Here is a 22008-nt window from a genome sequence, read left to right on the forward strand (position 1 = left end):
CCCAAACAACAACATCAAGGGTTCCAGCCTCAATTGTGTCCCCCTCCAGGGTTTCAGACCTCACAAGGCCAAGAACCAGATTTGAGAACTATGATGCACAATTGTTGATTGGGCACGCAAATGGGAAAATTGAGGATGCAAAGCAGTTTGCTGAGCTGAACCACAAGATCACTTCTCAGTATAATGATCTCAACATCAAGTTTGAAAGTCTGAACTCTAGAGTGAAGTACATGGAGAGCAACATTGCTTCTACTTTAGCACCAAAGCCTAATCAACTTCCTGGCAAATCTATTCAAAACCCAAGGGAATTTACTGCTAAAGCCATTCATCTCTATGAGAAAGCTGTCACTGAGGAAAGTGAAGTTCAAGCTGGGGAGGGTTTGTCACTTATTGAAGCCCAAAGTAAAGATTTTACACAGCAAACTGAAGTCGGCAAAGCACTCGACCAGGTGCTCGACCACACACACACGATCGAGTACCTGATCGAGTGACCGATCGAGTTGTTGCCCCAGAAGCTGTCAAGCCTGCTAGATACATTCCTCCTGCCTACAAACCACCTTTGCCATTCCCAGGACGTTTCAAGGCACAAAAGCTGAAAGAACTTAGGGAAATAATTGAAAAGAAGGAAGTGATGGCTTTACAACAAAAGGACGTCATTGAAAAGAAGGAAGTGATGGCTTTCTCATAGAAGAAGAAGAGAGAGGACCTGCTTTGGAACAATATACCCCATATCCTCTCTACCAAGGCATGCTACTTGAGATATCAAGGGAGAAAACTCAGAATCAGGACAAAAGGGATCTTGAAGAGATTAAGGAAGCTATCATCCCAACAAAACTTGAAGATCCTGGTCCATTTAATCTGCCTTGTTCCTTCAGCTATCTATACTTCAACAAATGCTTGTGTGACTTGGGAGCATCTATCAGTGTGATGCCTTACTCTATAGCACAGAAGCTTGGGCATACTGAATTCAAGTCTAGTGATGTTCATATATTTTACCTTGTTTTCCCTTAGTTTATTCACAACTTTTGCATCTTTTGCTATCCATTTAGGCCATTATTGTGTAGCTTTAGGACTAATCATGCATTAGAGTATAGTTGCATTGCATTTGCATCTTTTCATGCATAAACAGGTGATTTTGGAGCTTAAGGAGCATGGAAGCAATGCTGAGGAGAAGTGAAGCAATCCTGAGGAGAAAACAAGAGAATTAAGGCTGTAGAATCAAGGTCCGGAGTCCAACTCGACCGCACCACTCGACCACCACTCGACCGTGTGCTGAGAAGGACTCGACCGAGTGGAGAATGCACGAGAGAAGCCAGCTCGACCAGCCACTCGACCGAGCACTGGTCGAGTTGACCGAGCCGTTGACTGCTTTGACTTTTTGTATTTTTAGGGCTTCCACCTCATCTCCTATAAAAAGCCCTTGTACCTGCAGCCACCAAGGAGTCCAGCTTTTTAGAGAGTCTAAAACCGAGTTTTTACCTTTTTTAGATATTATTCCTTTTGCACTTTTCTTTTATTTTAGATTTTGTACTTGTTTGAGAGAGAAAGACTAGATTCTTATATTTTGTTTGTTTCATAACTTTCAAAGTATTAAGATTTCGAGTTTTATTCCTTCATCAATATTGTAGATCTCTGTTTCATCTTTCCAATGATGCAAGTTTCATTATTTTCTGGGTTTTTGACATATTTCACCATGTGTTCTTGTGAGTAGTTTGTTTAGGACCTTGAGGATGGGTTAGGCTGGGTTGATCTTGTGGTTTGTTTGATTTGGTCAAGCTTGATTGTTGTAGATCTCTTCTAGGCTAGATGATCTTAATGCTGATCCTATATCTGAGAAGGTAGGGTTTGATTTCAAGCATCTTAGCATCACACCAATGTCTAAGGAGCATAGATAAGGCTAGATCTAGAGCTTACCATTAGGCTTGCTAAGAGATTAGAAGTCTTGTTTGGTTTGAGATGTATTGCTTAATGCCTGCTTGTGTAGATTCTTTTCTTTGTGAGAACAAGTCTAGAAATGCATAGGTTTGATTGTTTCTTGCCATGAGAGTGGATTAAACATGTCTTAGAATAGTATGTCTAGAGATCAGCTCAATGTTTGCTTGAGATTTGTTGACCAAGTTAGATAACCACAATGATTAGCTCAGCCCATGAATCCCTCCTCAAGGCCTTCTTTGTTTATTGAAATCTTAGTCTAAATATCATTGTTTGCTTGTTGTTTGATAGTTTTAGCATTGCTCTGTTTTTCTTGTGTTGCTCTGTTTTCACGTTTAAGTCTAGCTCGACCACGTACTCGACCTACACTCGGTCGAGTGCTGCTCGAGTTCATCCCCAGAACTTGTGTTTTTGATTTGTGATTGTCTTGTTTCATTCCTGTTTCATTTCCATTGCATTCACGTAGTTTCCTGTTCAACTTACTTGTCTTGCATTAGTTCATTAGCATAGTGTCTATCTCTGTTCTAGTTTCATTATAGCTTTAATTTGTCTGTTCTGTTTGCATTTAGTATCTTGTTCTAGTTGTTTTTACTTTCTGCATTTCTTATCTCATTTTAGGATTGTTAGTGACAAACAATCTTTACAATTGGCTTGACTTAGACTCATATGCACATCTTAATTGTTCACAATCACTCAGATAGGATTGACACCTCTTATACTGCAACTGCATAAGGGGAATTGAAACACCCTGACTTCTATTCATTCCATACATCATCATTCCATACATCTTTCTTTCACCACACCACAAAGAAAGTCAGTTTCAATTTGGCGCCGTTGCCCATTTGAGTGTGTTTTGTGACATTTAGGATCATTATTAGTCTAAGATTAAGTTCGTTTTAAACACTTGTGAAGTTACTGAACTGGAATCTTCCTTTGCTTGGCTGTTTTGTGTTTCAGGTACCCACTCGACCACCTACTCGACCACCACTCGACCGAGCTGTGATCGAGCACTTGATCGAGCCAGAAGCCGGACCTAAATAGCCATTACTTCCCAGTCGACTCGACCACCCACTCGAGCCTGCGCTCGACCTTGTACCTGTTCGAGTCTGTAGTAGAGTTTGTTGATGCACACAAGGTCAAAAGGCAAAGATAGTCTTCAACAGCCTATTGACAACATCCACAGGCTACAAAAGGGTTTGAGACATAAGCAAGGAAGAGTAGTTCACCACCAACAAGGTCAAGACATCATGGAGCAACAAGCTATCCATGAGCAAAGACCAAGGCACATTGGTGCAGGAGATGCACCCAATACCCACAACCAAAGGGCTGGAATTGTGCCACCTTTAGTAGCAAACAATAACTTTGAGATCAAGAGTGGATTGATCTCAATGATACAAGCAAACAAGTTTCATAGGTTGCCAATGGAGGATCCACTAGATCACCTTGATGAGTTTGACAGAATATGTGGCCTCACAAAGATCAATGGAGTGAGTGAAAATGGATTCAAATTAAGGCTCTTCCCATTTTCTCTTGGAGACAAAGCTCACCTTTGGGAGAAGACTCTACCTACTGGAGCTATCACCACATGGGATGCATGCAAGAAAGCTTTTCTGGCCAAGTTCTTCTCCAATGCAAGGACTGCTAGGCTGAGGAATGAGATTTCTGGGTTTGCTCAAAGGAATAATGAGAGCTTTTGTGAAGCTTGGGAGAGATTTAAAGGATTCCAAACTCAGTGTCCTCACCATGGCTTCAGCAATGAGTCACTTCTAAGCACCTTGTATAGAGGAGTGCTTCCCAAGATAAGAATGCTTCTTGACACAGCCTCTAATGGCAATTTCCTCAACAAGAATGTGGAAGAAGGATGGGAATTAGTTGAGAATCTTGCTCAATCTGATGGCAATTATAATGAGGACTATGATAGGACCATAAGGAGCTCCTCAACTGATCAAGAGGACAAGTATAAGAAGGATTTGAAGATGGTCAATGAGAAGCTTGACAAGATCCTCCTCAGCCAATCCAAGTCCATTCACTTCATTGGTGAAGAGGAAGCTCCAGTTCAAGAGGGGGAGCCTGACTTTGCTGAGTTGTGCTACATGCAAAACCAGGGACGATTCAAAGGCTACAACCAAGGAGGTTTCAAGAACAACAATCTCTCTTATAGGAGCACCAATGTGGCCAACCCTCAAGACCAAGTCTATCCACCTCAACAACCTCAACAGCAACAAAACTACATCCCCAAGCAACAACACCAAGTGTTCCAGCCCCAATTGTGTCCCCCACCAGGGTTTCAGACTAACCAGGGCCAGGAACAAGACTTAAGAGCAATGATGCAACAGTTGTTGATTGGGCAAACACAAGGCAAGATTGAGGAAGCCAAGCAGTTTGCTGAGTTGAATCAAAGGCTCACATCACAGTACAATGATCTGAACATGAAGTTTGAAGGTCTCAACTCCAGAATGAAGTATATGGAGAGTAACATTGCCTCAACTTCAGCTCCTAAACCCAACCAACTCCCTGGAAAAGCTGTTCAAAATCCAAGGGAGTTCACTGCAAAAGCCATTCATATCTCTGATGAGGAAGTCACTGAGGACAGTGAAGTCCAAGTTTGGGGGAATTCATTAGTTACTGAAGCCCCAAGTGACGTTTGTGCAAAGCAACTGGAGTCCGTTATTGCACTCGACCAAGTACTCGAACAGCCACTCGATCGAGTGCATGCTCGAGTGGTCGATCGAGTTGCAGACTCAGAAGCTGTCAAGCCTGCTAAGTACACTCCTCCTGCTTACAAGCCACCTCTTCCATTCCCAGGACGTTTCAAAGCACAAAAGATTAAGGAGCTTAGGGAAATCATTGAGAGAAAGGAGATGATGGCTAAGCAACAAGAAGAAGAGAGGGTTTTAAAGGAAGAAGCTGTGGTTGAGGAAGTGTTGGCCATACAAGAGATCACCATTGCTTACCAAGAAGAAGAGAGAGGACCTGCCTTGGAACAGTATGATCCATATCCTCTCTACAAAGACTTTTTGCTTGATTTGTCAAAGAAGAAGGCTGAAGCTCAAGATGAGAAGGATCTTGAGGACCTTGGAGGAGTTATCATTCCAATCAAGCTTAAGGATCCAGGTCCATTCTATCTGCCTTGCACACTTAGCTATCTTCACTACAGCCAATGCCTTTGTGATTTGGGAGCTTCAACAAGTGTGATGCCATACTCCATAGCACAAAAGCTTGGGAGAACTGATTTCAAGTCCACCAACCTTCATATATGTTTAGCTGATGGGTCAAACAAGGAGATAATTGGAAGGTTGGAGAATGTCCCAGTCAAGATAGGGAAGGAAAGGGTTCACACTGATTTTGTGGTGTTGGAGATGGACAAGGAACCTGAAGATCCAATCATTCTTGGAAGGCCATTCCTAGCCACAGTTGGAGCAGTTATTGATGTCAAAGAGGGTCTTGTGACCTTGAACATTGCTGAAGATATAGCCATGAAGTTTAACATCTATAACCCAACCAACCTTCCTACCATTGATGATCAACCTTTTACTATCAAGGACAAAGGAGGTCAAGAAGGTTCAAGTGGTGAAGCAACTCCAAAGGCTAAGCTCTCCTTTCAAGATGATTCTGTGGAAAAGCTTAAGAGGTCAGTTCAAGAGTTGACTAGTATGGTTGAGGATCTTCAAGTTAAGCTGAACAAGAGGTCCTTAAGGAAGGCAAGACCAAGGCTCAAAATCAAGAAGAAACATGGTTTGTGTGTTAAGGGTGAGGTGATCAAGGATCAACTTCACAGTGATCAAGAGGTTCCAGGGAGGATTTCATCACCTCCTTGGTATCTAAACCAAGTCTAAAAAGGACACTAAAGTCAAGCTTAGTGACTTTAAACAAGCTCACTAGGGAGGAAGTCCCTAAGGTATCCTTTGTAAATATGGTTTATTTTCCTTGTAGTTTTGATGTGTTTTTTTTTTTTGTTTGTGTTGGACAGGCCTTTAGGTGAGAATGTAGTTGGGTAAGGAGGGAATTAGACTTGGAGAAGGAGACTCGCAAGCCCACTCGACCTACCCACGAGAGGTACTCGACCGAGCTGGAAAGGAATTGAGGCCCATTTGATCTTCAAATCGCTAGAACGATCAAGTGGAGGGAAGAACAAGAAGAAAAATTTTGAAATTTCAAAGTTTGGTCAAGGTGCTCGACCGTGTACAGTCGAGTGTGGGGTCGAGTGGCAGCAAAAAGCAGGTCAAAGATTCCCATTTCAAATTTGAATGGTATGGACGCTCCACCCTTGTCTCTTTGTCCCCTTAGCTTCTTTATATAGACCTTGCACGAAATTATACCTCTCACATTCTCTCATTTGCTCAAAACCATTGAATTCAAGTTTTAAAGTCTCTCTCATAGCTTATCTTTTGCTCAAGCTTAGTTCTTTCAAGTTTTTGGTTCACTAACCTATTAACTTTGAGCTTTGAGTCTATTCCCTTCAGTTCTATTTGAAAAATGTCTTCAAGAATCACTAGGAAGTCTCAACAAACCGCTGCAACCTCCATGGAACGTCATGATGGTAGCCTTGAATCAAGAGGAGAAGCTGGAAGGGCCACTCGACGCCCCACTCGATCATGCACTCGACCGAGTGGTGGTTCGAGCAGCTGGTCGAGCCAGATGCCGTGTCCAAGGAGAGAGAGAGTTGAGGAAGATCCTGAGAGGACTGAAAGTGAGGAGGAAAGGGAGTCAACTCTCAATGAGTTCATGAGGAGACACAAGGCCAAAGGGAAGAGGCCAGTAGTTGAGGTTGAACAAGAGGAGAGTGAGAATGAGAGTGAGGAAGAAAGTGAAAAAGAAGAGATAGAGGATGATGGAGAAGCTGAGTCCTGTGGGTTGTCAAAGAGGCAACTCTATGATGCTTTCATGAGAATGGAGTTCTTAGGGACTAGATATCCACACAAGGAAACCATGGAGAAGCTAGCCATTGGTGAAGATGTGGAGTATCTCTTTGAGAAGAGCAACCTAACTAAGTTTATGGGGCTTTGCATGGAGGGATACAAAGAAGAGAGTTGTGAGTTTCTAGCCACAGTCAAGCTGCATACATATGCAAGGAAGGATGCTGAGTTTGGAGCTGGTCACATTGCTTTCACAATCAAAGGGAAAAGGTATGAACTTTCAATGAAGAAGATAGCCAATGTGTTTGGTTTTGAGGTTGGGAGCAATAGGAGTTTGATGATTCCAAGAGAAGAGCTCTATGCTGTGTGGGAAACCATTGGAGACAACAAATACTACTCATCCTCCAATTCCAAGAGTTCAAGGATAAGGAGCCCAGTCCTAAGGTACTTCCACAAAGCTCTTGCCAACACCTTCTTTGCTAGGAAGGAAACTGGGAATATTAATGAGGGGGAGCTAAAGATGATTGATTTGGCTCTCAATGGAGTCATCTTCCAAGCAAGAAATGGCACCATCATTCTTGGGAGCACTGTGGAGACTGACCTAGCAATGGTGCTCATTGACCACATGATTTACTTGAGAAGTTGGGTAGGCAAGTTGGAGAACAAAGGATCAAGAGGAGCACTAACCATTGGAGGCATCATTACTCCAATCCTACAAGCTGCTAAGGTTCCACTTAGAGGAGAAAGGGTTTCACCAAGATGGATTGACTCTAGCTACCTCACCTCTACTCTCATCCTAGCCAAGGAGATGCATCAAGGGAATCACATTTTCAACTTTGAACTTCCAACACTTGGGAAAAAGCAACTGATTTTGCCTAACCAAGAGCTCACCACCATTCAAGAAGGAGCCAACATTGACTTTTGGCCAGCTGAGGAGCATTTGTTTGATGGGATAGTTCAACTTAGAGTTGATGAAGCTGGAGATGTGCAAATGGCTGATGGGGAGGAGCAATTTTACTTTGAGGATTATGAGCTCAACCCAAGAGATAGTAGAGGAGTGAGGGAGGCTACCAAGAGATTAACCCTTCTGCAAAAATGGAACAAATGGCATGGGAAGAGGTTTGATAAGCTGAAGAAGAAGGTGACCAACATGGCTAAGTCCATCAAGGGCTTAAAGAAGGAGATTGCTGAGTTGAAGAGTGGGAATTCTTCACCTACACCATCAAGCCCTTTGAGGAGGAGTAGCTCAAAGAGTTGCGAACCCTGTGGAACCAGCTAGGGCCTCAATGTATGAGCCAAATCAGAGGAAGAGGAGCTCAAGTACCCGAGAACAACCATTTTCAAGGTACTCGACCGGGTCACTCGAGCACCCACTCGACCGAGCACCTCCAATGCACTCGGCCGAGTTCCAGCCCAGATCAACCTATGGCTTCCCACCTCCAGCTGCTTATCCAGGATATCAAGGTTACCCTCCCATCCCACCCCAGTACTTCATGGATCCAGCACTCTACCAGCAGTTCTACCAGCAGCAAGGTCAACATTTTGACACTCGTGGTCCAGCTCGACCCCCCCACTCGTGCACGTACTCGACCGAGTCGCGGTCGATTCCCATCGTCGAGCTGCCCCAATCTCCACCTCCAAGTCACCAGCAAGACCCCAACTACTCCTATGACAGCATGCAGATGGATGTGGACAACTACTTCCACAATCCCTAAGGTACCACTATCACCTTCACTTGTAGATATCATTGCATTTGACATTGTGTTTTGTTTTTTGTTTTTCATCTTGAATCCTCAATCAAATTTCTTTCACACAGGGACTGTGTGATTTAAGTTTGGGGGAGAGTTTGAGATAGCATTTGACATTGTGTTTTGTGATTCTTATTTCAAATTTTTAGCATCATCATGTTAATACTTGCATAGCATCTAAGGCATAGAAAAACCCTAAAAATTTGAAATTTTTTGCAAAAATCTTTATAAAAAAAGAGTGTTCATGTAGTTTGCACTGCACATTAAGATCTTGTTTAGCATGTTTCATGTAGGATTGTATAGTATTTGCATTACGGATCTATGATGAGTATTCCCTTGTTAGCTTGTTTATTCACTAGACTAGGATCAATGCCCAAGTTAATAGTACTTTGGTGCTAGTTGAGTGGTTAGAAGAATAAGATTGAACCAAGCCTTGAATTCCTACATTGCATTTGGTCTAAATTGAAGCATGTTGAGATTTGAAACCATTTCCTATTTATAAGAACCTAATATTGACTTTCAATTATCAATGTGTGCATTGCTTTAAACTCATGGATACCATATACATATTTGGATCATCTTCTTCCTTTTTACCACTCTTGTTGATCCAAGTAGCTGATTTCCTCATTAAGAATCAGTTCCCCTACCCCTAAACCAAACCTTCTTTCAAGACATGTTTATTCTTGTGTGTGTGAGGCCTATTTTTGGGATTGAGCTTGGTAGAAAGTGTTAGGTTTGAACTGACAAGAGTAAAGCCTTGTGTAGTTCTAGTTTGCATTTTTCAAACTAGATAGGACTAGGTGGTTCACTTGTTGGGTTTGGGACTTGGCTGTCATGAAAAGAAAAGAGGAAAAAGAGAAAGAAAAGGTTAGAGTCTTTAGGAGGGGAATGTGTTTAAGTAAATTTAAAGTCTAGTGAAAGAATGGGAAGAATAAGGTTGTTTAAAGATGGTTCTAGTTAAAGAAAAGAAAGAAAGAAAAGAGAAGTCTAGCAAAATGCTTATATGTCTTAAGAATAAGAAGAAAAGAGAACCATAGCAAATAAGTAAGAATCCCCCATTCCACTAGAAAGATCAAATAAGAAACCTCTCCTAAGACTTTAAAACCAAAAGAGAAAAGGGTGAAAAAGAAGAAAAGAAGTTAAAGGGTAGCACTAGGATCAATTGGGTTTAGATTGATAGGATAAACACTTTGGGTGCCTTTGGGTAGACAAGGTTTTGTTCTTGTATGTGTCTAAGTGTTCTTACCTTTAGCATTCTTCTAAAGCTCAATCCATTTTTTTTATGAGAGAACCTTGATATTGATAAGCCCTACTCTAAAAAGAGACCATCATTGTCTCTAAACCTTTTACTGCCAAGCCAAATGAGTTTAAGCATTGCATAGAATTGATTCATGTTCTTGATTAATGAATGTTAAAGGAAATGGTTGATTTGAATGCATGTGGGTGCCTAAGGCTCAAATGATTGTGATATGCTTGTCTAAAGTCTTTAAGTATAGCTCATTCAACTTGCATCATAGTACTAGTAACTTGGACATTGATTCTAGATAGTCTATTTGCAAGCTTTAGGAGCTGAGATCCCACTTTCAAACCTCACCTACCTTCTTTTGTCTTGATTATTTGCTTGAGGGCAAGCAAAGACTAAGTTTGGGGGTGTTGATGTTCATATATTTTACCTTGTTTTCCCTTAGTTTATTTACAACTTTTGCATCTTTTGCTATCCATTTAGGCCATTATTGTGTAGCTTTAGGACTAATCATGCATTAGAGTATAGTTGCATTGCATTTGCATCTTTTCATGCATAAACAGGTGATTTTGGAGCTTAAGGAGCATGAAAGCAATGCTGAGGAGAAGTGAAGCAATCCTGAGGAGAAAACAAGTGAGTTAAGGCTGAAGAATCAAGGTCCAGAGTCCAACTCGACCGCACACTCGACCAGACACTCGACCGTGTGCTGAGAAGGACTCGACCGAGTGGAGAATGCACGAGAGAAGCCAGCTCGACCAGCCACTCGACCGAACACTGGTCGAGTTGACCGAGCCGTTGACTGCTTTGACTTTTTGTATTTTTAGGGCTTCCACCTCATCTCCTATATAAAGCCCTTGTACCTGCAGCCACCAGGAGGCCAGCTTTTTAGATATTCTCAAAAAACCTAGTTTTTACCTGTTTTAGATTTATTCCTTTTGCACTTTCTTTTATTTTTAGATTTTGTACTTGTTTAAGAAAGAAAGACTAGATTCTTGTATTTTGTTGGTTTCATAACTTTCAAGATATTAAGATTTCGAGTTTTATTTCTTCATCAATATTGTAGATCTCTGTTTCATCTTTCTAATGATGCAAGTTTCAATATTTTCTGGGTTTTTGACTTATTTCACCATGTGTTCTTGTGAGTAGTTTGCTTAGGACCTTGAGGATGGGTTAGGTTGAGTTGATCTTGTGGTTTATTTGATTTGGTCAAGCTTGATTGTTGTAGATCTCTTCTAGGCTAGATGTTCTTAATGTTGATCCTATATCTGAGAAGGTAGGGTTTGATTTCAAGCATCTTAGCATCACACCAATATTTAAGGAGCATAGATAAGGCTAGATCTAGAGCTTACCATTAGGCTTGCTAAGAGATTAGAGGTCTTGTTTGGTTTGAGATGTATTGCTTAATGCCTGCTTGTGTAGATTCTTTACTTTGTGAGAACAAGTCTGGAAATGCATAGGTTTGATTGTTTCTTGCCATGAGAGTGGATTAAACATGTCTTAGAATAGTATGTCTAGAGATCAGCTCAAAGTTTGCTTGAGATTTGTTGACCAAGTTAGATAACCACAATGATTAGTTCAGCCCATGAATCCCTCCTCAAGGCCTTCTTTGTTTATTAATATCTTAGTCTAAATATCATTGCTTGCTTGTTGTTTGATTCGTTTTTGCATTGCTCTGTTTTTATTGTGTTGCTCTGTTTTCACGTTTAGTCTAGCTCGACCCTGTACTCGACCTACACTCAGTCGAGTGCCTGCTCGAGTTCGTCCCCAGAATTTGTGTTTTTGATTTGTGATTGTCTTGTTTCATTCCTGTTTCATTTCCATTGCATTCACGTAGTTTCCTGTTCATTACTTGTCTTGCATTAGTTCATTAGCATAGTGTCTATCTCTGTTCTAGTTTCATTATAGCTTTAATTTGTATGTTCTGTTTGCATTTAGTATCTTGTTCTAGTTGTTTTTACTTTCTGCATTTCTTATCTCATTTTAGGATTGTTAGTGACAAACAATCTTTACAATTGGCTTGACTTAGACTCATATGCACATCTTAATTGTTCACAATCACTCAGATAGGATTGACACCTCTTATACTGCAACTGCATAAGGGGAATTGAAACACCCTGACTTCTATTCATTCCATACATCATCATTCCATACATCTTTCTTTCACCACACCACAAAGAAAGTCAGTTTCATCTAGCAACCTCTACATAAGTCTAGCTGATGGATCCAATAGAGATGTGGTTGGAAAATTGGAAAACTTTCCAGTCAAGTTAGGCAAGGCTAGAATTCCCACCGATTTTGTGATCATAGATATGGATAAGGAGTTAGAAGACCCTATCATTCTAGGAAGACCATTCCTAGCCACTGCTGGAGCTGTAATTGATGTTAAGGAAGGGCTGATAACCTTGGATATAGATGAAGGTTTGACCATGAAGTTTGATATCAACAACCCAACCAACTTGCCCACTAGAGCTCAACCTTTTGTTCTTAAAGACAAGAGAGATCATGAGGTCCCAAGTGAAGTAGAGACTTCAAAAGCTAAAGTCTCATCTCATGAGGAATCAATGGAGAAGCTCAATGGTTCAGTTCAAGAGTTGTCTGGTCTAGTGAAGGATCTTCAAGTGCAACTCAACAAGAGGTCTTTGAAGAAGGCAAGACCAAGGCTCGAGATTAATAAAAAACAAAGTTCAAGTGTTAAGGAGGCAGTGATCAAGAAGCAACACCAAAATGATCAAGTTATACCAGGGAGGATTTCATCACCTCCTTGGTCTCCAAACCAAGCCTAAAAAGGCATCAAAAATCAAGCTTAAGGACTTTAAACAAGCTAACTAGGGAGGAAGTCCCTAAGATATCATTGTAAATATGCTTAATTTTCCTTGTAATTTTGATTTCTTTTCTTTTATGTTTGTGTTGGGCAGACCATTTATGGGAGTGTAGATGGGTTTAAGAAGAATTGGACTTGTAGAAGTGGATTCGCAAAACCACTCGACCATCCCACAAGAGGTACTCGATCGAGTGGAATAAAATTTCAAGCCCAATCGATTCAATTTTGTCTTGCACGATCGAGTGGAAGGAGAAAGGAGTTCGAAATTCAAATTTTGGTCAACCACTCGACCACGTGGGGTCGAGTGGCAGCAAAAAGTGAGTCAAAGATTCCCAATTCAAATTTGATTGGTATGGACGCTCCACCCTTGTCTCTTTGTCCCCTTAGCTTCTTTATAAACAGCTAAACTCGATCATATGCTTCTCACACTCTCTCATTTGCTTAAAGCAATCAAAATCTTGCTTAAAATCTCTCTCAAGTTCATCTTCTTGTTCAAGCTTAGTTCTTTTGATTTTTGGGTTACTAACCTATTAACTTTGAGCTTTGAGTCTATTCCTTTCAGTTCTCTTTCAAAATGTCTTCAAGGTCTACAAGAGCATCTCAACAAGATGCTGATCGCTCCTTGGATCGACGTGATGCACAGCTTGCATCAAGAAGACAAGTTGGGGGAAGTACTCGAACGCCTACTCGTGTAGGCAAACGACCGAGTGCGGGTTCAAGTAGACGGTCGAGTGGCGTGCCGAGTAAGAAACATCAACCCATTGAGGAGGATCCTGAGCGAACTGAGAGTGAAGAAGAGATGGAGTTCACTCTTCAAGAGCACATAAGGAGGAACAAAGCAAAGGGAAAGAGGCTAGCAGCTGATGTTCAACAAGAAGAGGTTGAAAGTGAGAGTGAAGAAGAAGAAGAAGAAGAGGAAGAAGGAGAGGGAGGAGAAGAACAATCTTGTGGTCTAACTACAAAACAGCTCTATGAAGCCTTCATGAGGATGAGCTTCCAAGGAACAAGATATCCAAACAAGGAGACCATGGAGAAGCTGGGGATTGCTGAAGATATAGAATTTCTCTTTGAGAAGTGCAATCTAAGCATATTCATGGGATTGTGCATGGAAGGGTATAGAGAAGAGAGTTGTGAGTTCTTAGCCACCATCAAGTTCCACTTCTACCCAATGATGGATAAAGAGCGGGGAGCTGGTTGTTGTGACTACACCATCAAGAGAAAGAGTTATGAGTTTTCATTCAAGAAGATAGCCAACATCTTTGGATTTGAAGTTGGTAGAGAGAGGAGTATGGTGATACCAAGAGAAGAGCTTTTTGCTGTTTGGGAAACCATTGGAGATAGCAGCTTCTACTCATCCTCCAAGACCAAGAATTCCAAGATAAGGAGCTCAGTCTTGAGATATTTCCACAAGGCCTTAGCAAATACATTCTTTGCTAGGAAGGAAACTGGAAATCTCAATGAGGGAAAACTCAAGATTATTGATATGGCCCTTTATGGAATCATCACTCAAGCAAGGAATGGAACCATCATCCTTGGGAGTAGTGTGGACAATGATCTTGCTATGGTCCTCATTGATCAATTGACCTACTATAGGAGTTGGGTAAGCAAGATGCACAAGAGAGGATCAGTTGGAGTTCTAACCATTGGAGGCATCATCACTCCAATGCTAGTAGCTGCCAAGGTACCACTCAAAGGAGAGAAGGTCAAGCCAAGATGGATTGACACCAACTACCTCACCTCCACCCTCATTCTAGCCAAGGAGATGCACCATGGGAAGCACCTGTTCAACTTTGAGCTTCCAACACTTGGGAAGACACAGCTTGTTCTACCTAATCAAGCTCTCACCACCATAAGAGAAGGGCTATACATTGACTTTTGGCCAACTGCTGAGTTTTTGTTTGATGGGACAACCCAAGTAATAGAAGATCAAGCTGAAGATGTGGAAATGGCTGATGGGGAAGAACAATTCTATTTTGAAAATTATGAGCCAAATCCAAGGGATAGTAGAAGAGTGAGAGAGACTAGCAAGAGGTTGACACTTCTACAAAAGTGGAACAAGTGGCATGAGAAGATCTTTGGAAAGCTGAAAAAGAAAATGGGAAGGATGCCCAAGTCCATCAAGGGTTTAAAGAAGGAGATTGCTGAATTGAAGAGTGGGAACTCTTCACCAACAACTTCTACCCCTTTGAGGAGGTGTAGCTCAACTAGAGCAGTTTCTAGAGCTGAAAAACCCAGTGGAACCAGCTAGAGCTTCAATGCATGAGCCAATTCAGAGGAGGAGAGGTTCAAGTCGCCTAGAACAACAGTTTCCAAGGCACTCGACCGGATCACTCGAGCACTCACTCGACCGAGCACCTCCAATGCACTCGGCCAAGTACCTTCCCAGACCTCCCTATGGGTTCCCAGCTCCAACAGGTTATGCAGGCTGTTCCTATAGCCAAGCTTACCCTCTCATCCCTCCCCAATACTTCATGGATCCAGCCCTCTTGCAGCAATACTACCAGCAGCAAGGTCAACAGTTTTTCCCACCATCACCAACTCGGCAACCAACTCGACCGACCCACTCGACCCAGCACTCGACCGAGTACCAGTCGATGGCCATAGTCGAGTTGCCTCCTTCCCCACCTCCAAGGCAGCAACAAGACCTCAACTACACTTATGAAAGCATTAATGAGGATGTGGACAACTTCTTCCACAACCCATGAGGTACAAACTTCACCTTTTCATTGTAAATACCATTGCATATCTAGTTTTATTTTGTTTAGAGTCTTGAATACTCTAACAAATTTCTTTTACACAGAGGACTGTGTAATTTAAGTTTGGGAGAGGGTTTGAGATAGTATTTGATGCTGTGTTTTGTTTTCTTATTTCAAAGTTTTAGCATAATCATTTTAGTAATTGCATTTCATCTAAGGCATAGAAAAAAAAACTAAAAATTTGTAAATTTTTGCAAAAATCTTTACAAAAACAGAGTGTTCATGTAGCTTTGCATTGCATATTAGCATCTTGTTTAGCATGTTTCATGTAGGACTTTTTCATATCTGCATTAGGGATCTATTATGAGTTTTTCCTTGTTAGCTTGCTTAAATTCACTAAACTAGGATCAATGCCCAAGTTAATAGTACTTTGATGCTAGTTGAGTGGTTAGAAGCATAAGGTTGAACCATGTCTTGAATTCCTGCATTGCATTTGGTCTAAATTGAAGCATGTTGTGATTTGATGCCATTTCCTATTTAAAAGAACCTAATATTGACTTATAATTATCAATTTGTGCATTGCTTTAAACTCATGGATACCGTATACATATTTGGATCATCTTTCTCCTTTTTACCACTCTTGTTGATCCAAATAGCTGATTTCCTCATTAAGAATCAGTTTCCCCTCCCATTAACCAACCCTTCTTTCAAGCCATGTTATTTCTTAAGTGTGTAAGGCCTTTTTGGGATTAAGCTTGGTAGAAAGTGTTAGGTTTGAGCTGACAAGAATATTGCCTTGTGTAGTTTTAGTTTGCAATTTTCAAACTAGATAGGACTAGGTGGTTTAATTGTTGGGTTTGGGACTTGGTTGTTTAAAGAAAAGAAAAGAAAAGAAAAGAAAAGAGAAAGAAAGAAAGAAAAGGTTATAGTCTTTAGGAGGGGAATGTATTTATGTAAACTCTAGTGAAAGAATGGGATGTATGAGATTGTTAAAGATGGTTCTACTCAAAGAAAAGAAAGAAAGAAAAGAAAGAAAGAAAAGAAGAGTCTAGCAAAAAAAACTTTTATGTCTTAAAAATTTAGAAGAAAAGGGAACCATAGCAATAAGAAAAAAATCCCCATTCCATTAGTTGATTCAAATAAGAAACCTCTCCTAAGGCTTAAAAACAAAAGAGAAAAGTGTATTTGAGAAGAGATGAAGATAAAGGGTAGAACTAGGATCATTTGGGATTAGAATGATAGGATCAAACACTTTGGTTACTTTTGGGTAGACAAGGTTTTGTTCTTGTATGTGTCTAAGTGTTCTTACCTTTAGCCTTCTTCTAAAGCTCAATTCATTTTTATGAGAGAACCTTGATCTTGATAAGCCTCACTCTAAAGAGAGACCATCATTGTCTCTAAGCCTTTATTACCAAGCCAAATGAGTTTAAGCATTGCATAAGATTGATTCATGTTCTTGATTAATGAATGTTAAAAGAAATGGTTGATTTGAATGCATATGGATATCTAAGGCTCAAATCAATAAAGGTTGTGATAGGCTTGTCTAAAATCTTTAAATACAGCTCATTCAACTTGCATCATAGTACTAGTAACTTGGAGATTGATTCTAGCTAGTTTATTAGCAAGCTTTAGGAGCTGAGATCCCACTTTCAAACCTCACTCTCCTACTTATGTCTTGTTCATTTGCTTGAGGGCAAGCAAAGACTAAGTTTGGGGGTGTTGATGTTCATATATTTCACCATGTTTTACCTTAGTATATTCACATCTTTTGCATTATTTATAAGCACATTTAGCCATTATTGAGTAGCTTTAGGACTGTTTATGCATTTGAGTAGAATTGCATTGCATTTGCATAGTTTCTTGCATAAACAGGTGAATTTGTATCCTAAGGAGCATGGAAGGATGTTGAGAAGGATTTGAGCTATCAAAGTGAAGAAGATCAAGGAGTTAGAGCAGAAGAAACCAAGCTCAGAAGTCCACTCGACTGCCCACTCGACCAGACAGTCGACCGTGAGCGGAGAAGGACTCGACCGGCTGGAAGAAGCAGAAGAAGAGGCCACTCGACCAAGCACTCGACCGAGCACCTGGTCCAGTTGACCGACGACCCTCCATTTTGTCTTCTAGCTATTTTTAGGGTTTCCCCCTCTCTCCTATATAAAGGCTTGTACCCTACAGCCACCAAGAGAGCCACTTTTAGATAAAATCTGTAAACCTAGTATTTACCCCTTTTGGGTATTATCTAATTTTTTTGCTTTCTTTCGTTTTAGATTCTCTAGCCACTTTTGCATATTTTTAAGAAATCTTTGATACTTGTTGGTTCCATAACTTTCTAAGTATTAAGAATTTGAGTTTGATTTCTTCTTCAATATTGTAGATCTTCATCTCATCTTTCTAATAATGCAAGTTTCATTGATTTATGGGTTTATGACTTTGTTCATCATGTTTTGTGATTGTGAGTAGTGGTTTAGGATCTTGAGGATGGATTAGGATGGATAAGGGTTATGGTTGTTTTGATTGGTCAAGATTGATTGCTTAATATCTCTTCGGGTTAGATACACTCTATGATATTCTTATACTGAGAGGGTAAGGGTAGACCTTAAGCTTCTTAGCATCACACCAATGTCTAAGTTGTTACATAAGGCTAATACTAGAGATTATCATGAACCATGCTAAGAGATTAGATGTTTACTATGATTTTTGACATTGATGATCTGTTTGTTTAATGCCTGCCTTGATATGTAATACCTAGTGAGAACTAGGTCTAAGAAGTCTCTTGGCTTGATTGTTATTGTCTTGAGAATGGATTAACATGTATTAAAAGATCATTGTCTAGAGATAGCTCATTGTTGATTGAGGTTTGTTGACCAATTTAGATAACCATAGCTTGAGTCCAGCTCATGAATCCATCCTTAGGACATTTCTTTGTCTATTGATTTCCCTGTTTGAGTATTGGTAATTGCTTTTTGTTTGCTCTGTTTTCATTATTTACCCTGTTTCTGTTCATTCGCTTGTCAACTCGACCACCCACTCGATCGCACATCCGATCGAGTGCTTGCTCGAGCTCATCCCAGAGTTCTTGTTTATGTGCTGCATCATTCCTGTTTCATTTCCTGTTTAATTCTAGTTTCATTTCTGTTTAATCATGTTTCATTACTTGACTTGCATTAGTATAATTTATGTTTCTGTTTAGTATCATTACTGCTTTGTTTTATTGTTTACTTTGCATTTAGTATCCTGTCTTATTAGCTTTACATTCTGCATTTCATAATTATCATTAGGTTGTTAGTAAAAATCATTCATCATATTTGATTTGACTTAGATAAGTATTCACATCCTGATTGCTTGCATCACACTCATTATGGTTTGACATCCTTTATGCTACAACTACATAAGGGTAATTGAGACACCTTGCATCCATCATTCATCATCTCTATCATCATCCATCACCACACTAAAGACCAAGTCTCAGTGGGTTAGGCAGTTGTGCGTCGGGTAGTGTTTGTACCGGGATTGCACAACTTAAACAAATAAAGATTTTGTGGGAAAGAGCAAGCAAGTTCTTTTAATAATCGGGGAAAACGTGAGATCGTCACTTAAAACAAGTCGGGATAGAGCTTGTTAGTTCACAAGCGAACTAGCAAGCTTAAAGTGACGAACTGAAAATAGGAATGAATTATACGAAAGACAATAACAGTTTTTGATCCAAAGTATTGCTCTGTAGGTATTGTCCGCGGGTCAGGATCATCTTTCCAATAAATGTCTTGAACTATTTATAGCTGAGTGTAGAGTTAGGGCACTCTAGGGTTTCTGCGCAAAATCCCGAGATTGTCCTCTGCGGAGTGTTAATAGACTTTCTCTCAATTTTGTCGGGCCGAAATCACAATTAACAAGTTTTGTTGGGCCGAGTGGCATATTGGGCGCAGCCCATATCCAACAATAGTCCCTCCCTTAGTCCGGCGAGCGAGGTATTTCTATGATCGGTGGGCGTACTTCGAGTCTTCACATATGCCTGCTCGGCGTTGGGCGTTCTGGACTGCCTTAGGAAGATCTTCCTATGTGCAGTGATGGTTAAAACGATAGTTTCTATTGAGCTAGGAGCTTGTTTTGATGTTGTATGCGTTGAATGTGTTGTTGTGGAGCGCAGAGCTTGTCTATATGTTATGTGTCTTGAGCACGTCTTTTCGGAGCGTGGCGCCTGGCGCGTGGAGCGTTGAGCGTTGAGCGTGGAGCTCGTCTAGATATTATGCGCCTTGAGCACATTCTTATACAGCGTAGTGCTTGATAATGGATCTGCAATGGTTGAGAATAGAGTTGCCGCACATAGTTGGCAACGAAGGGTTAGAGAAGTTGAGCCAGATCGGCGAATAAGATTGAGGTCGGCGAGATTGTGATCTCGGTGGGACCTCTTTCTATAACTCTCTTTTGTTTGGTTGCACATCTCTAAAACCCTAACCGGCGCCTCTCGAGCCGCTGTGAGATCTCTGATGATCGGCGGTCGGCGAGACTCCATGGTTGGAGATCGGCGCAGAGTTGATATGGAATTAGATAGGAGTCGCCTAGATGGCTCGAATTCAAGCAGGTTCGATCGATTTCGCAGGGCAGCATCATCCGAGATTGGCGGATTTGGTGTTCGTGAGGTCGAGAGCAGAGGTGATGAGCTCGGCAGTGCGCTCGGCGGGATGAGCGGTGGCAATGAGCTCGGCGATGAGCTTGGCGGGATGAGCGGAGGTCGGAAAATCGTCATTCCATGTTGGCACTTGTCCTTGACTCTCAAGAGGTCGCGAGAGAGAGATCATCATCGTCGAGGTTGAGATTGAGCTCGGCTTAAAGGGAGATCATTGTCGTCGAGGTTGAGATCGTCGTCGTCCAGATTGAGATCTACGAGTGAGATTGAGGTCGCCACCGAGAGTGAGATTGAGGTCGCCACCGAGAATGAGACTGAGGTCGGCAAGAGTGAGATCGTCGTCGTCGAACGGGATCGAGAGGTGAAGAGAGGTCGGCGGACAAGGATTGATGAGTGCTGAGGTTGGTTCTTGCGAGATCGGCGGATTGAGGTCGGCGGGACGCTGCGCGATGCCCCAGAGTTCGGCAAATCCTCATTCCAGGTCGGCGCTTGTACTATCATTGGGGCGAGATCCGAGGTCAACTCCTAAGATAGGTGTTCATGATGTGCGCTCGCATTCCACGTCCTCTCATGGGAGCGACAAGAAGAGATTTGATCGTCAATTTGAGGTCGACACTTGTGATAGTGCGGGAGAAGGTTTTGAGGTCAGCACCAAGCTGGAGGTAGGCACAAAACTGGAGGTCGGGACCAAACTAGAGGTAGGCGCCAAGCTGGAGGTCGACACCGAAATTGAGGTAGGCACCTAGGTAGAGGTTGGCATCAAGCTTGAGGTATGCGTCAAGCTAGAGGTCAACACCAAGATTGAGGTAGGCACCAAGCTGTAGGTTGGCCCCAAGCTGGAGGTCGGCACCAAGCTGTAGGTAGGTGCCAAGAGACTCGAGTGTGAGAGCGTCGAGCATGAGAGCATCGAGCGTGAGAGTGTCGAGCGCGAGAGAGTTAGCATGAGAGCGTTTGACTGTGAGGGCGTCGAGCATAAGAGCGTCGACTATGAGGGTGGCGAGCGTGAGAGCGTCGACCATGAGGACGGTGAACAAGAGGGTGGTGAGCGTGGGAGCGTCGACTGTGAGTGCGGCAAGCACGAGAGTGGCAAGCGCGAGGGAGGCGAGTGTGAGAGAGCTTGAGGTAGGCACCAAGCTTGAGGTAGGCACCAAGCTTGAGGTAGGCGCCAAGATGTAGGTAGGCACCTAGCTGTAGGTAGGCACCAAACTTGAAAGCATGAAGGCAAGCGCGAGAGCGACAGGCATGAGGGATGCAAGGAAATTTTTGTTATGCAGCTCGACTTTGTGCTTTACCAAAGTAAAGTGGTAGGCGAGACTGACTCGTCGTACCTTTAGGTGCGGTTTTTGTGTCCGGCTTCTCCTGTGGGTGTTTTGGGTTGGCAAGGACTTGCAAGCCTGAGCTTGGCTTATTAGTTCAGGCGCCCTTAAGCTAGTGCGAGATTTTCTCGGCTTTTTGCTTGGTTTCGAGATGTATTTTACGGGGCGAGACGTCTCCCGGCTTATCCTATTACGTGTTTCGAATACCAAGTTTTAAGGGTGGTAGTTGAGATGAGCTCGTCGTACCTTTTAGGTGCGGCTCTGGTGTCCGGCTTACCCTGTGGGTGCCCCGAGGTCGGCAAGAGTGTGCAAGTAAGAACTTGGCTTATTCAAACTTGACCGCCTGCTAGCTGAATGCGAGACTGGGCTCGGCTTTTTTTGTGCGGATTATTTCACCGCTACATCCATGTGGAACGCGTTTTAAATCGAACACCTGGCCAGACTGACGATGTAGAAGCTGGACACTCGTTAAGACGGACTCGTTCGAGAGAGCTTATTTGACTAAGAGTACTCTTGCGAGTGTAATTTTTTTTTTTTTTTTTTTTTTTTTTTTTTTTTTGCTTATGATATTATGATGTTTAACTCACCGTTGATCTTTGGTGTTGAGCTGCGAGTTGGTCGTCGATGTCGAGCTGCGAGGCCATTGTTTGGGTTGGGTTTATGGACAGACCATTGCGTAAAACCGAAATTGTGAAGGTTTGGGGAGCTCTTGCGTGAACCCGACTCCTACGTGGGTGGTTTGTCGTTGGATTGATGATCGGCTTGCAAGTAG

The 22008-nt window shown here is 41.9% G+C and overlaps 1 non-coding gene across 1 annotated transcript; it reads right to left on the reverse strand.

Annotated features, from left to right (window-relative positions):
• Positions 1–3575: 3575 nt before the first annotated feature.
• On the reverse strand, positions 3576–3682 carry LOC147928635 (small nucleolar RNA R71). The gene has a single exon (XR_015581016.1). It is a non-coding gene; the product is annotated as a small nucleolar RNA R71 (small nucleolar RNA).
• Positions 3683–22008: the final 18326 nt, after the last annotated feature.

This window comes from Camelina sativa, chromosome 14 (assembly GCF_030686135.1).
Source record: "Camelina sativa cultivar CO46 ecotype springtype chromosome 14, ASM3068613v1".
In the NCBI taxonomy this organism is placed as follows: domain Eukaryota; kingdom Viridiplantae; phylum Streptophyta; class Magnoliopsida; order Brassicales; family Brassicaceae; genus Camelina; species Camelina sativa.